Source organism: Vombatus ursinus, unplaced genomic scaffold (genome assembly GCF_900497805.2).
Source record: "Vombatus ursinus unplaced genomic scaffold, bare-nosed wombat genome assembly UNPS02014821.1, whole genome shotgun sequence".
Taxonomy (NCBI): Eukaryota; Metazoa; Chordata; class Mammalia; order Diprotodontia; family Vombatidae; genus Vombatus; species Vombatus ursinus.
This window is the reverse complement of record NW_020954599.1, coordinates 20,032,197-20,048,786: the sequence shown is the minus strand read 5'-3', so window position 1 is coordinate 20,048,786 and position 16,590 is coordinate 20,032,197.

Sequence of the window (16,590 nt, the reverse complement as noted above, 5' to 3'; positions counted from 1 at the left end):
AAAAAACCTGAGGTCAGATCCCACCTGAGATACTTATTAGATGTGTAACCCTGGACAAGTCAGCTAAGTTCTCTTTGCCTCAGTTTCCTCATCTGTAAAAGGAAGGGGTTGGATTCTAAGGTTCCTTCTAGCTCTAAATCCATGACCCTTTGAGTCCCCTCTGCTGTAAGTGGGGTAAGTAGGTTCTCTCATACTCACAGATTGTACTGAATCCTAGAGATAGCCTAGTTTTGCTGACCCAATATGGCGCATTTCATCTTCTTGGACAGAAGATTTCACTTTTCTCCTTCACATGAAACTTTCCTCTCAGATCCCTGACATTAATTCCTACATGACAATCCCCTTCCAACCTACAATCCTTATATTGTTCCCACTCTTTCTAGATCATGCTAACATGCTACCATGTGCTACCCACAATGGGTGTGGGAAGGCTCGAGGTGATAGTATATTACAGACATACATAATCGAGAAGCCTTCTTTCTCCAAGAAGCTGGCCGGACCATCAGCTCTGCCTGCCGTGTGAGCTTTTCTCATGCCTGCCAGTATAGAAAAGAGCTTGTATTGCTAGAAACAAACAAAAACTCATTTTAGTCACCTCAGCTGGTTCAGGATACACAGGGCATGTCAAAGAGTCATCACAATGGATATTGGTAGGATATGAAAAATCAATTGGGATGCAGTGTGGGGAATCCCAGAGGACCTGGGCTCTTTAATAGTGGACTCTACTACTTAATACTGATGTGATCTTGGGCAAATCCTTTAACTTCTCTGTCCTTTAGTCTCCTCAACTATAAAGTTGGCTGGGTTTGGATGAAGGGATCTTGAGAGGTCTCTTCTATCTCTAAATATATGATCCTGTGTTGTTGTTCAGTCATTTTCCATCATGTCTGCCATGACTCTTTGTAACCCCATTTGGAGTTTTCTTGGCAAAGATACTGGAGCTGCTTGCCATTTCTTTCCCCAGCTCATTTTATAGATGAGGAAACTGAGGCAAACAGGGTTAAGTGACTTGTTCAGGGTCACACAGTTAGTAAGTGTCTGAGGCCAGATTTGAACTCAGGAAGATGAATCTTCCTTACTCCAGGCTTGGCACTCTATCCAATGAACCATTATGGCCCTGCAATCCACTCCCAACTAAGGCTAGTAGTACTGACTTAATGTCAAGAGGACCTGAGTTCAAATCTTCCCTCAGACACTGAAGTGACTGGGCAAGCCACTTAACCTCAGTCTGCCTGTATACAATGGGGGTAATAATGATACCTACCTTCCAGGATTAGTGTAAGAATTGAGATAATATTTATATACTTTGCCTAACTTAAAGCATTACATAAGTGCTAATTATTATTGTTATTATTATTATATGTTGAGAATTGCTTTTGTGATGTAATGGCCCAGAGCCAGAGAACCTGGTTTAAGTTTTATGTCTACCTCTTACTAAGTGAACTTTGTCGAGTCATCCATACCCCCCAACAGGTACCTCTTTTCTTATTAGTGTGGTGCAATAGAAAGGCTACGAGACTTGAAATCAGAGGACCTTAGTTCTAATTCTTGAACAAGAAAATCCATCTCCTTAAGTAGGCTTTCTCACTGGCCATTGCCTACTACCTGTGATGGTCTCCATGCCTCCTGACTGCCCTGGCTTCCTTCAAGTCCCAGCCAAGATTCAACCTTCTACAGGAAACCTTTTATGATCCCTCTTAATTCTAATGACTTCCCTCAGTTTATTATTTTCAATTTATCCTATCTATAGCTTGTTTGTATGTAGTTATTTGCATGTTGTCTCACCCACTAGGTAGTGAATCCAACCCTCTTTGTATCCCCAGTTCTTAGCACATTTCCTGGCACATAGTAGGTGCTTAATAAATGTCTACTGATTGACTGAATCACTTAATCTCTCTGGGCCTCAGTTTCTTCCTCTGAAATTTAAAATCTTCTAAGGTCCCTCTCAGGTTTAATCTAGAATACTATGATCTAAAACAGAGGTCAGCGAACTCTAGTTGGCTTCTCTGCCTGTTTTTGTAAGATTCTCAAACTAAGAAATTTCATTTAAAAATATAAAAAAATTGCTCAGCTCCCAACTGTACAGAAACAAACAATGAACTAGAATTGGCCAGTTGGCCCTAATTTACAATGATTTAGAATATTTCAAGTGGCAGGCCATTTTTTAGTGACTTCAATATTAACAACTATCATTCTAATATATTTTATTTTTTAAATGAGCTGAAACCTGAGGGACTATTATAAACTAAACTAGAATAACCTCTTTAATTATTCTTATGAAGTAATTATTATTAAGCTTATGATAATTGAGCTGAGAGTCATATTAATAATATTATTGTTGTTAAGTTACATAGCATCATTGCAAACAAGGTTAAGTAACTTGCCTCGGGTCACCTAGCTAGTAAGTGTCTGAGGCCAGATTTGAACTCACAAAGATGAGACTTCCTGACTCCAGGCTTGCCACTGTGCCACCTAGCTTCCCATAATTGATTTTTAATTAATTAATGTTTGATGACCATATATATATATGTATGTATATATTTACATTTGATTTTCACAGCAACTTTGTGAAGTAGGTACTATTATCCTCATCATACAGATGAGGAAGCTAAGGAAGACAAAGGTTAAGCGACCAAAGGTTAAGTGGCCAAGGTCAAAAAGCTAGTAAGTGTTTGTTGGAGGCTTGTTTCAAACTTAAGTCTTCCAGACTCCAAATCTAGCAGTTTTCCTACACTGCCACCTAGCTGCTTATTTCATTGTACATAGTCAATAAGCATCTATTAATCACTTTCGATATGCTGGGCACTATGTTAAGTGCCGGAGGTATGAGTAAGAAAAGGAGAGACAGTCCGTGATGTTTGGCATGGGGGCATGATGTTGCTAGAGCCAAAACTGAGCAGAGCAGTTGGTGGAAAATGGAAAGATGGCTGGAAGTTCAGAGTCCTCTATAAAAGAAGGCTTTGAGAGGAGTTTTTTGCTCTGCCCTCTAGCCCTCCAGGCAGAAGCAGAAACAAATGAAGGTACTGAGGAGGTGTTGAATACCAATGCTGAAGCAATCTCTATGATGATGAAATTTCTGGTGATGAGTTTATCCTGAGGGAAGCATGATTTTTGTACAGCTGAAACCAAGTAGAGCAGCTCGTATTGTATTGTATTTAAAACACAAAATCAGATTTTGAGGGAGAAATAGTTTCCTTCAAGTTGTTTGCTCTTGAAAGAATGAATGATGCTGGTTGGCTAACAGTGTGAGTCTGTGCTTGGCTGATGGAACCTAGGGACACTTCTGAATGATGTCTATGATGGGAGGGCTTACAAAGTGAATAGAACTTAGGATGCCTGGGCTTAAGATCAGAATGGAAAACACGCTTAGGACATTCTATGGTTTATTTGTGCTATTTTGGCAAAGAAGGGACTTTGTGGGTTCATCAAGATTTCCCAGTAAAGACGCAATAACCCGACTGTTTATAATCCAAATTAACCGTTCTTCCATTTCTCTCCTACCTCTACCCAACATAAGACCCTTGTCAGATTTCCACTATCCAGGTCTCCTATGTGATACATTTCATACACACACACACACACACACACACACACACACACACACACAAATACATATATATATACATATATGTGTATTTAAGAATATAAAATATTATAAATTATTAATTTTAATATATCAGTTATTAAAATATATATTTAACTGGTAACTCTGTGAGGCAAGCTACAGGATAAATTTGTACCTCACAATTAGGCCCGAATCTAATGGCTGAGTTAGAAAGAATAAAATCAGCCCTGAGAAGTTAAATCAAGTGAATGTACAGGATTATATAGCAGTCGTTTCTTTCAGGTTCCTCTCTATATGAGCACACAATACACTTTGGAGGGCCTAGTTATAATCCTCTTTCAACAAATCCTGCCCTCTATAGATTACATCCTTCCATTCCAATAATCTTCTTAACCTAATCTTTAAATCATTGCTGAAGATGGTAACATCAAAATAAGCTCAAGGCCTTGTTCTTTCACTCCTGGACAGGAGCAATAGCTTCCTAATTGGAGTTTTCTCACTCTTATCCACTCTGCCTAGGACTGCCAGATCAAACTTCTTAAAACAAAACTTTTAGCATGTAGGTTTCCTGCTCTAAAACCTTCAGTGGTTCTCCATCAACTACAAGAAAAACTATAGACCAAAGCAGGGAAAAAAAGCTTTAGCCTGGCATTTTGGGTCATATCTGACCTGTCCTCTCTTCTCAATATTCTCTCTCACCTCCGAAAACTCCTTGCTTCCAACCAAACTGGTCTTGTCACCACCCATCACCATGCAAACCTAGAAACACTGTATTGGTGCCAGGTATTATTATTAAATGCACAACACTGTGAGGTAGATGCTATAGGTATTAGTAATCCTATTTTACACATAAAGAAACTGAGGTTCAGAGAAGTGATTTGTCCATGGTCAAATGGTTAGTTAAGTGTTTATAGTTGAGATTGGGACCCAGGTCTTCCTAATTCCAAACTCAGAACTCTATCTGCTATGTTGTTATTGTTGTTCAGTCATTTCAGTCCTGTCCAGCAGTTCATGATCCCCTTTGGAGTTTTATTGGTAAAGATACTGGAGTGGTTTGCCATTTCCTTCTCCATTTAATTTTACAGATGAGGAAACTGAGGAAAACAGGGTAAAATGACTTGCTGAGGGTCACACAGTTAGTAAGTGTCTGAGGCCAGATTTGAACTCAGGAAGGTGAGTCTTCCTGACTCCAGGTCTGGTACTCTGTGCGCTATGGCCCCACCTAGCTTCTCCCTAGCTGCTAAACCACCTAATAAATTAACTAAGTCTCAGAGAAATCACAAGATCACAAATTTCAAACTGGAAGGGACCTTAGGAGGCATCCAATCCAACCCCTCACTTTACAGATGAGGAAACTGAGGCCTAGAGTGGCAACACTCAAAAAGATTACAAGACCACAGATTTAGGACTAGGAAGAATCTTATGGGTGTCTGGTCTAACTCACTTACTTTACCAATAAGAACCCTGGGGTCCCGAGTGTTGAAGTGACTTTGCTCAAGGTCACACATATAGTAACTAGCAGGCACGGGATTGGAACTCAGGTTCTTTGACCACAAATCCAAAACTCCTTGTGGGAGTATTCTACTGCTCAAGGTCACACAGTCTAAGTATCAGAAGTCTGCTTTTAATCCAGGGCTCTTGACTTTTTAAATTCAGGTCCTTTTCCACCACACCACACCAAGTTACTTTTCTGGTGTTTAGATCATTTCTCCAACTAGAACTGAAAGCTCCTTGAGGCCAGAATCCATGGCCTTATGCTTTTTTTTTTTGTGATCTTTAATGCATAGAACAGGGCCTTGCAGAGAATAGACACCTAATAAATATTTGTTGATTGAATGATTTGATTGTGTATCTACCAAGTATAAGAATGTGGATAAAAGATTGGGTTGCAAAACACCTAGCAAGAATGGATCTTTCTGAATGCAGAGACTATTATTTGAGACTATACATAAATAGGTTTATGTATAAACATATAACATATATGTGTATGGATATAATACATGTACATTATTCATATATAAATCATATGTGTTAGAATAGCATTAGAATCACGGAATCTCAGAGTTTAAAGGGATCTCAGAGATCCTCTACTTTAACCTATACTTGAAAAGGAATTCCCACTATATCCCTGGAAAGAATTCATCACTTCCTCACCTAAAGATCTCCTGTAAGGGAGAATACACTATATCTGGAGTCCATTACTTTTCTGGGTATGGCTCTAATCCTCGAGATGCTCTTCCTTACAATAGTCTAGCTTGTCAGCGTCTTACTCAATGGAGATTGGCTAAAAGCCTGCAATGTGGATTACCTGCCACTTGTAGATAATTAAAGCACGTATGAGGTAGAGCCTCATCCTCATCTGTAAAATGAGCTGGAGAAGGAAACAGCAAACCACTCCAGTATCTTTGCCAAGAAAATCCCAAAAAGGAGTCATGAAGAGTCAAACATGACTGAAAGGACTGAGCAACAAAAATGAGATGGGGGAGGGGTGAAGATCTTGACTCCAAATCCAACATGCATTCTGCTGCCCTACACTATATTACTTTTCTCTGGTAAAGAGAACATATGTTATATCATATTATTGTTGTTTAGACTTTTCAATCACATCTATCTCTTTGCGACCCCACTTGGGGTTTTCTTGGCAAAGATACTGAAGTGATTTGACATTCCTTCTCCAGCTCATTTTACAGACGAAGAAACTGAGGCCAACAGGATTAAGTGACTTGCCCAGGGTCACATAGCTAGTAAGTATCTGAGACTGGATTTGAACTCAGGTCTTTCTGACTCCAGATCTGGTGCTCTATCCATTGAGCCACACTGCTTATTTATTATTCTGACTCAAATTCTTCAGAATATCAAACAGGAGGGATCAAGGAGGCAGGGCTAGGAAACTTCTGTACCTAAGGCAGATAGTTCTGGGGGACAAAGGACTATGATTGAGTATCAGGCATCAGGGCTATCTTAGCCCAAATCTACCTTGCCGGACTTTTTTGGTCCTTAGCTATATATGGTACCTTATAGTCTTGGCTATGATTAAAGACCTAGCATCTTGACCTTATCATGGAGAGGCTTCTTAAACACTCCACCCTAATAGATGGAAGCTGAGAAGGAAAGCAGAAGCCAAGGAAACTCAGAAGCTGGTAGCAGAGAGAAATCATGGGACATCATACAAAAACAAACATGAGAAAATGTGGGGCATAAGACTGAGAAGACATCATATGCCATACCTACACACCCAACATAGACTGTACTCCATGTTCTTTGGCTGACTACTAAAAATAAACACTTCAGTGGAGGTTTCTGAGCTATAAGCAATTTGATTTTGTTGTTTTTCTTTTGAATGGGTGCGGACCCAAATGCTACAATAAACTTGAGGTCAGTTTTCTAGGGGCAGCTAGGTGATGCAGTGGATAGAGCTGCCTGTATAAAAGTGCAGAGGTGAGATATGGAATACCCAGCATAGCTAGTATACCAGGAATGCAAGAATCTAAGTCTTCTAGCTCCCAACCCAGTGTGGAATACAAGTAACAGACCCTCTCTGGGCCTCAGTTTCATAGCAAAAAAAGCCTAAATTTAGAGCTGGAAGGGATCTTAGTCATTGAGGTGTTACTCCCTTTCTGGACAAATGGGTTTCCTCTTAATCTCTTTGGGCTTAGTTTCCTATTGTATAAAATAAGAAGGCTAGATTCCATGTCCTCTAAGGTCCTCTCAAGCTCTAAATCTTATTGTTGTGAAACTCAGTCAATCAATAAACATTTATCTCAAGCTTGTACTATGTGGCAGGCACTCTGCTAAGTGCCGCGGATACAAATAGAGGCAAAAGACAGTCCTGGCCCTCAAAGAGCACTTACTATGTGCCAGGCACAGGTCCCTTTTAAATCTAAATCTATGATCTTAAGTAAATGCAAAGTAGCCCTCTTCTAGGGGTGATGGGAATTGTTGCTTAAGATACATTTCCTGGCTTTAAGGAAATCAATATTGGGTAAGGAATGGAAGACACACACACAATTTAAAAATGATAACTGTGAACATGACTAGGAAAGGTTTTCATGAGTTTTGATAGCAGTTTAATCTAATCAGTGCTTAGGAAATGTGTTTCTCTTTGCAGATGTTTCACCATCTGTATCACCCTGCAACTTAATTATATGCTTTGAATCATAAAATTTTTGGAAAGGACAGAGCTTAGAGATCCTTCCCACCTGTTGAATTCTCTCCACTCTTTAAGATTTAGTTCTCATCCAAATTATCTCCTTCCCACCTGAATGAAAGTGCAAAAGGAAGAGAATAAGAATTTATATAAATCTACTATGTGTCAGGCCCTGTGCTAAATACCATTTTTTGTTTTGTTTTGTTTTTATACAAATAGTATCTCATTTGAGCCTCACAACAACCCTGCAAGGTAGGTTTATTATGATCCCCATTTTATAGTTGGGGAAACTGAGGCAGATAGTGGTGAAGAGACAAAGTCAGTGTCTGTGGCAGGATTTGAACTTAAGTCTTCTTGACTCTAGGCCCAGCATTCTGTCACCACCAGCTGCCTCAAATTTCCTTTCGAAAATCTCTCATAGCACTTTTGTATCTCTCCTGTACCCTTTTAATTTCATTATAATTGTGGATTGATTACAGGATGATATTTAGAGATTTAGAACTAGAAGGGCTGAGACAGGTCATCAGGGACAACTCCCTTATTTTACAAAGGAAGAAACTGAAGCCCAGAGGGATCAAGCGATTTTCCCAAGGTAGTAATAGGAAATCCTGGATTTGAATTTAGTTTTTAAGTTCCATGTTCTTTATCTGATACCATGTTTCTTCTTGTTCTCTCAATAAGAATATAACACTAAGAGGTGATGCAAACTTGATCCTTTAGTCATTCCCCATATCTCTCATATTCATTCTCTTCCTTCCTGTTGGCAGGGTGGATGCTGAGTGATTAAAATTAAGAATGAAAAAAGAGACAGTAAGAACTTGTCAGTGGAGAGTGTTAATGAATGCTGTTTGAATGGGGGCGGGGGTAGAGATGTGTGTCCTGGGTCCTGGTACCAGTTCCTCCAGAACAATCTCACATATTTCCTTTACTGTGAAGACAGTAATGAGACATTGTGGCACCAAAGACTGAGTGATGAGTCAGGAAGACCTGCAGAGACAATGGCCTTGGTCTTAGATTGATTAGGCTGTCTAAGGCTGTTCCCTCTAACTCATAGCACACCTAAGTTCAAGAAAACCTCAGATTGATGCCCAAAGGGTTATACAACTGTACATACCCTTTGATTCAGCAATACCACTGCTAGGTCCGTATCCCAAAGAAATCATTAAAAAAGGGAAAGGACCTACATGTACAAACATGTTTATAGCAGCTCTTTTTGTGATAGCTAAGAATTGGAAATCAAAGGGATGCCCATCCATTGGGGAATGGCTTAACAAGTTGTGGTATATGATTGTAATGGAAAATTATTGTGCTATAAGAAATGACAAGCAGGATGATTTTAGAAAAATCTGGAAGTACATAAACTGATGTGTAGTGAAGTGAACAGAATGAGGAGAATTTTGTACACAGTAACAGCAACATTATTCGATGAAGAACTGTGAAGGACTTAGCTATTTTCAGGAATACAGTGATACAAGACAATCCCAGAGGACTAATGATAAAGCATACTATCCACCTCCAGAGAAAGAACTGATATTGTTTGAATACAGACTGAAGCATGCTATTTTCCACTTTCTTTCATTCTTTTTCTTTTATTCACATCTTCTTGTACAAAATGACTAATATGGAAATGTTTTACATGATTGCGTATGTATAACCTAAATCTGATTGCTTACAGTCTCAGGGAGGGGGGAGAAAAAGGAGGGATAGAATTTGGAACTCAAAACTTAAAAAAAAATGTTGAAAATTGTTTTAACATGTAATTGGAGAAAAAAGAAAATATATTAAATTTAAAAAATAAAAAGGGAAGAAAATAAAAAAGATCTTTTTGTCCTTTATGTAATGCTGATAAGCAGCCATCTTCTTTTCACCCTAACCACCACCACTTACCATAATTATGACCATCATTAGATGATCTCTCTCTTGGTGATTCCTTTGCTTTTGTAACAACCCTTGGCAAAGGGCCGGCAGGCTACAACCTTCCCACCCCACCCCCACCCCAGGATTTGCAGTTCTTCCCCAACTTTGGGAGAGAATAAACCAGGAAGAGATCAGCCCTCAGACAAAGACAGGGACGAGCTATTTTCCCATGCCTGGTATCACCTGGAGTTGGGAGACCCTGAAGGAGAGTGAGGAGAGAAGGAAAGAAAAGTGGCGATCATACTGGTGCCTGCCACATCCGTACTTCCCTTTTGTAAGACCATGAGAGAGGACCTCTGTCTTACTGGGACAAGCTGGGAGGTATGTGTGTGAATGCGTGTATTTTGTTGGCTGCTCACCTGAAAGAAACAAGCCAGGTGGGGCAGGCTTTACCAAGCCTGCTTCCATTTATGTTTTCTTAAATTCACTCTGGTAAAGAATACATTGGACAGATTTCACATTACTTCTAAATATCCATGACTGTGATCCATCACAGCCCTTATGCTGTGTGGGGGTCCCTTCAGTGGCATGAGGCACAACAGAAGCCCCTCAGGAGAGGGGGGTGGGGCGCTAGCTATCCTGGCGCAGAGCTAGGAGCTCCCCCCTCTCCCCCCCACTCATTTATTAGAGTGCTCTCTAACTGAGGTCACAAGCCATTTCATAATTACCTTAATACTACTAAGTGCAGTAATACTATGACTATGAGCCCTATTTTATAAATTTGGCTCAGATCAGAGGCGAGTTACACATTCATACGCCTGTCATTCTTACTTGCTGGAAACAAGATTCCCAGTTCTGTTTTTCACTTGTATTCTACTCTCCTGATGAGCAAAATGCCTCTGATTTGGTTCTGGAGCCTAGAGAAGGGGCTTTCATTTCTTTGTTCGTTCAATGTCTTCCTGCCTTTGTCACTAACCGGCTCAACTGTCTTTGATTAGCAATTACTAGGTTTCTTCTAAGTACAAATTTAAGCACAAGCTACTCTTAGCTTTCTTATGCAAGAAAGCTTCAAGTACATACACAGTTTCTGTTGTTGTTGTTTTACTAGAGTCATTTCAGTCATGCCCGACGACTCTTCATGACCCCTTTTGAGGGTTTTCTTGTCAAAGATACTGGAGTAGTTTGCCATTTCCTTCTCCAGCTCATTTTACAGATGAGGAAACTGAGGCAAACAGGGTTAAGTAACTGGCTTAGGATCACACAGCTAGTAAGTGTCTGAGGCCAGATTTGAACTAGAAAGATGAGTCTTTCTGATTCCAGGCCCAGCAGTCTATCCCTTGTGCCATGTAGCTACTCCCCTGGCACCTAGCTGCCCCTCTTTGCTTAATAAATGCTTCATTCATTCATTCAAACATTCAATGAATGTCATGCAGATATTCATCAACTAGAGGATATATTACTTACATAGCAAGCAAAATAAATGACAAGAAATATCCTTTTACACAGAGGGGTACACTCTCACACAGGTTATCACATTACATACGGGGAAAAATGTATGGCCAGGGAACAAATACGGAAGGGGTGCATGCATAGGGAACATATGAGTAGGAAGCATGAATGGAAAGGATTCACATGTAGGAAAAACACACAAAAATAACATGCATGAATAGAAAACTCATGCTCTTAAATCAAGGTCCCTGTTGCAACAATTTTCTGCCTCTGATATTGCAGCTTGCTCCCCCATAAACCCACCATTGTGTTCTGATGATTCCATTGACTTCAAGATGGCAATTCGGTCATCAATTTATCCTTAGTAGGAAGGGAGGGTTTATTAGGCTTTTTAGCTTATAGCCCTGGGGTTTATTTAGTTTTTTATGATTTCCAATGCCAGCCATCAGCACCCACCCAGTTAATTAGAGTAATCGTTAGACTTCTGTCTGCCTTATAAACTGCTGTCTTCTGCTGCAGTCCAGACTCCCTTAATTTAAACTCTTATCTGAGTTGTGGTCATCATTTGCCTTTAACTCCTATCATAAATCTAGTAGTCTGCCTGGGTTTTTATAAGTCCTGGGAGTTCCATTTGGCAAAATTGCAATGGAGCTATTTGGAGCTATAGTAAGAAACTTTCTTTTAATACCCATGATGTTCCTGGTCTACGCAAATCTCCTTGGAAGACCACATAGAGAACGGGGTGGAACTAATGAAGTAAGCAACATTTGCTCTACTCTCCAGCAACCACATTACCTTACTTCCCCTTGCCATCTTATATGTATACTCCAACATTTCAAGAATCTGTGATTTTGTCAGGGCAGGTAGTCTTTTTCCCAGTGTAGTTCCTCTGTCCTTCTACAACTCAAAGAATTAGGTCCCTGGGAATTGAGTGAAAATTCATCAACCTGCAGCCTACTTGGTGATGAACTACTCCAAAATTAGCTAGGCTGATACTTGCTCCTGTTCATCACCAGGCCATCACTGTCATGGCATGACACAACATTAGGATCCAACTTTAGTGGAGTATTGATGGGTGTAGGTAGGTAGTAAACAGATAGATAGATAGATAGTAGATGAATGGATGGAGATTAATAGCTACATAGAACTGGATAGATAGAATATATATTATATATATATGTGTATGTATGTGTATATATGCATATGTGTATATATACATACATATACACACTATATATACTATATATATACATACACTCTCTCTATATATATATTCAAATTTTAAAAGTCAAGTCAGATATATTGTATTTTGTCCTCCCAGTGACTTTCTTACATTTAGGGGAGACTATGCCACTATCTAATGTTCAAATCATTGCTTTTTGAATGAGACCATGGTCATTGACCTCATTTTCCTACAAAGATATGGGAGAGTTCATCTTGTTGAAAAAACAGATTTATTCTCTGAAAGATAGCTTTCATTTTCTGAACCTGTGTTTGGAAGATTCAAAGGGAGATGACAATCAACCACAGGTACTGCCATGGTTTAATGTTAAATAGAAACCTGACAAGAGTGACAGATATGAAGTATAAGTGGAAGGCAGGAAGGAAACAAGCATTTAAGCTCTTTGTTTATTTATTTATTTATTTTATTTAAGCTCTTTATAAGTATTATCTCATTTGATCCTCACAAAAACCCTGGGAGGTAGATGCTATTATTATCCCTATTTTACAGAAGGAACTGAAGCAGTTCCTTCAGTGATGTGCCCTTCAGCCATCTCAAGCTTAATGTTCATTAGACGTCTTAAACTCGACATACCTAAAATTGAACACATCTTTTCTTCTAAGATTTTCCCCTTTCCAAACATCACTATTACGATCAAGGGTGCTGCTGTCCTCTGAATCTCTCAAGCTCACAACCGAGGTAACATCCTTGACTTCTCACTATCTCTTATCCTTCTCCTCCCCCACCCCATCCCATCCCTATATCTAATCTGTTGTCAAGGTCAGTTGATTTCACCTTCGTAGCAGGTCTATAATATACCTCCTTCTTTCATGTGATATTGCCCACCCTGGTATAAGCCCTGATCTCCGCATGCCTGCACTTTTGCAAAGAGACTTCTGGTTGGTCTGCCTGCTTCAAGTCTCTCCCCACTCCAATCTGTCCTACATCCAGGTACCACTCCGATTTTCCAAGAGCATCAGTCTGACTATGTCACTCCCATTCTTAATAAACTCCAGAGGCTCTGTATCACCTCCAAGATCAAACACAAAATCCTCTATTTGGCATTCAAAGCCTCCCATAACCTAGCTCCCTCTATCTCTCCAGTTTTCTTACACCTTTGACCCTCAACATACTCTTCGATCAAGCAACTTACTTGCTGTTCCCCAAACAAGACGCTCTATCTCTTGGCTCCAGGCATTTTCTCTTGCTGTCTCTCATTCCTGGAATGCTCTCTCTCCTCATCTATGCCTTTTGGCTAAAATTCCACCTTCTACAATAAGCCTTTCCTCTTCCCTCAACTGTAGTTGAGGGAATAATATCAACTCTGTTGATTCCTACTTAACTTGTATATAACTTGTTTATACTCATTTGTTTGCATATTGTCTCCTCTCTTAGACTTTGAGCTCCTCAAGGGCAGGGACTATCTTTTCCCTTTCTTTGTATCCTCTGTACTTAGCACAGGCAGTGGCACATAGTAGACCCTGAATAAATGCTTATTGATTTAACTGACTAGGGCCAGGAACTTCTTTACCAAATATCACATTATTAATGAAAGGGATGGATGAGGTTTTTTTTGTTTGTTTGTTTGCTTTTTGCAAAATCATTTAATCCCATGGCTTCAACTTCCTTTTTATGAAGCTGACTCCCAAACTTATTTCTCCCATCTCCAAATGTCTATAGGATTTCTCTACCTGGAAGCATTTTCCCCTAAGTATGTTCTTCCTTCATGAGGCAGCTAGGTGGTGCAGTGGATAGAGCACTGGGCCTGGATTCAGAAAGACCTGAGTTCAGATCTAACCTCAGATACTTTCTAGCTGTGTGATCCTGAGCAGGTCACTTAATCTCTCTCTGCCTTTACCTATAAAATGAGGACAATAACAGCACTTGCCATTCAGAATTGTTGTGAGTATCAAATGAAATAATATTTGTAAAGCATTCAGCATAGTACCAAGCACATAGTAGGTACTTAATAAATGTTTTGTTTTTCCTTCTTTATTTTTCTATTTGTAACACCTTTCACACTATCTCCCACATCCATAAGTTTGAACTTTTTTTTAAACTCTTTTCCCTTCCACTCTTATATCCAATCAGTTATATCCTATTAATTCCACCTTAACAACACCTCTCAATATCAACCCTTTCTCCTATTGACTACTGCCATTCTCCTGGTACTAGTGCAAGATGACCACTACAACTCCATTCTCTCTACCTCTTATCTATCCATCCACTGCCATACTGATCTTTCTTATGCATAGATGCAGTCATGTCACTTCATTGTTTAAACATCTCTGTAAAGGGCAAACTCTCCTGCCTGACATTGAAAGTTGTCCCAAGTCCAGTGTAATACATTGCCTTTCCAAACTCATCTTACTCCCATCTATGCACTCTATGCTACACTCATATTGAAATGTTGGTGCCTTATACTCCTACTAGACTGTGAATTTCTTAAGATCAGGCACCATGCCTTGTTTGTACAAAACAAGTGTTTTTTTTTTTTAAAGGCAGTTGGGGTTAAGTGACTTGCCCAGGGTCACACATCTAGTAAGTATCAAGTGTTTGGTCTGAGGCTGGATTTGAACTCAGGTCCTCCTGACTTTAGGGCCAGGGCTCTATCCACTGTGCCACCTATCTGTCTCTTGAGTGTTCATTTTATTATATTCAAAAGCATTGATCTTTGATAAGTTTAGAACATAGAAAATTCATGCTGGAAAGGATCAGACAAGTCATCTAGCAGGATGCTTTATTTTATAGATGGGAATGTCAACTATTATCTCTTCCCGGACTTTGATGGAAATGGCATTGCTATTTATGATGACAATGACCTTTTCTCTATAGAAAGGATTAAGTAAGAAGGATTCACTCCAGAGGTTTTTCAGGTTTTTAGCAGGATGTGATAGAGTCTTGGGCAAAGACCTGTCTTTTGTTTGGGTCAAACAGTGGAAACTGGGCTCCATGCTTCCTGTACGTTTTCTCTCCTCTTCTCCTCTTTGACACAAGGGATGCTAAAGGGTTCTGGGGTAGCGGAGGGCATCACCAGAGCTGGAAAAGATCTTACAATCACAGTCTCCTTATTTTTTCTACCTCCTAGTTTGTTGAAACAATGTATCGACTGCTGCCACCTGCAGACGGACTCCTAGTATAAAGCTTGTAGAGCTAACATCTTAAACCTTCTATATTTAGAAGGATGAAAAACCTTGTCCCCCAGGGAGGAAGCAATTCATGTGATTAGTTTAATGTGATTTTATTTTAATCCAGTGAGTCAGCATCATAAAGTTTTGGGATTTCATAGTGAGTCAAGGTAAAGTGGACAGACCGAGAGAGAGAGAGAGAGAGAGAGTGGATACACTGAGTGGACACAGAATTCCTTTCTTTCTTAAAGACCTGCTGCCGGCACTAATGCCGATAGCCATTCATTTCACTCTGCCTCAGCTGAATGAGAAAATTTGCTATGAAACATCACAGTCTCCACTGACTTACCCTAAGGTCCCTGAACCCTTTTCCTTCTTTTTCTTTTCTAGGACTCTTTTCCTTCTCTTTACGACCTTTCTCTCTCTCACCCATGACTTCAGTTTGGTATTCTTTTCTAACCTTTTACTCACCTCTTCTCCTTCAAAAAATCATCTCCTTTGTGTCCACAAGTAAGGATTATAGATTAAGAGGCGGAAGAGATCATAGAGGTTCTCTAATGCAAACTACTCTTTTATAGATGAAGAAACTGAGGCCCAGTAAGATCAAGTTACTTGCCAAAGTCACTCAGGTAGTAAACGGAAATCGTGATTAAAACCCAGATCCAGGCACTCTTTATACTGCACACTGTCCCTTCTACTTTCTTACCTTTTTTAATGAGAGTCATAGAATTATAGATCTAGACTACATAGAACCTCGAATGTCCTCAAGTCAACCCACTCATTTTACAGAGGATGAAACTGAGAGTCAGGAAGGTGAAATGATTTTCTCAAAATCACTTCATCAGAAGTCGGATGTGAATCTGGGGCCTCAGTGTATCTCATTCTCTGTCTCTCTGTCTTTTTCTGTCTCTCTCTCTCTCTCTGTCCTTCTCTGTCTCTATCTCCCTCTCACTCTCTCTCACACACACATTCTCTCTTTCTCTTTCTCTCTCTGTTTCTGTCTCTCTGTCTCTCTCGAACACACACACACACACACACACACACTCTTTCTATCTCTGTCTGTCTCTTTCTGTCTCTCTGTCCTTTTCTGTCTCTATCTCCCTCTCTCCCTCATTCTGTCTCATTCTCTCTCTCTATCTCTCTCTGTCTCTCTCTGTCCTTCTCTGTCTCTATCTCCCTCTCCCTCTCTCACACACACATTCTCTCTCTCTCTTTTTTTTTT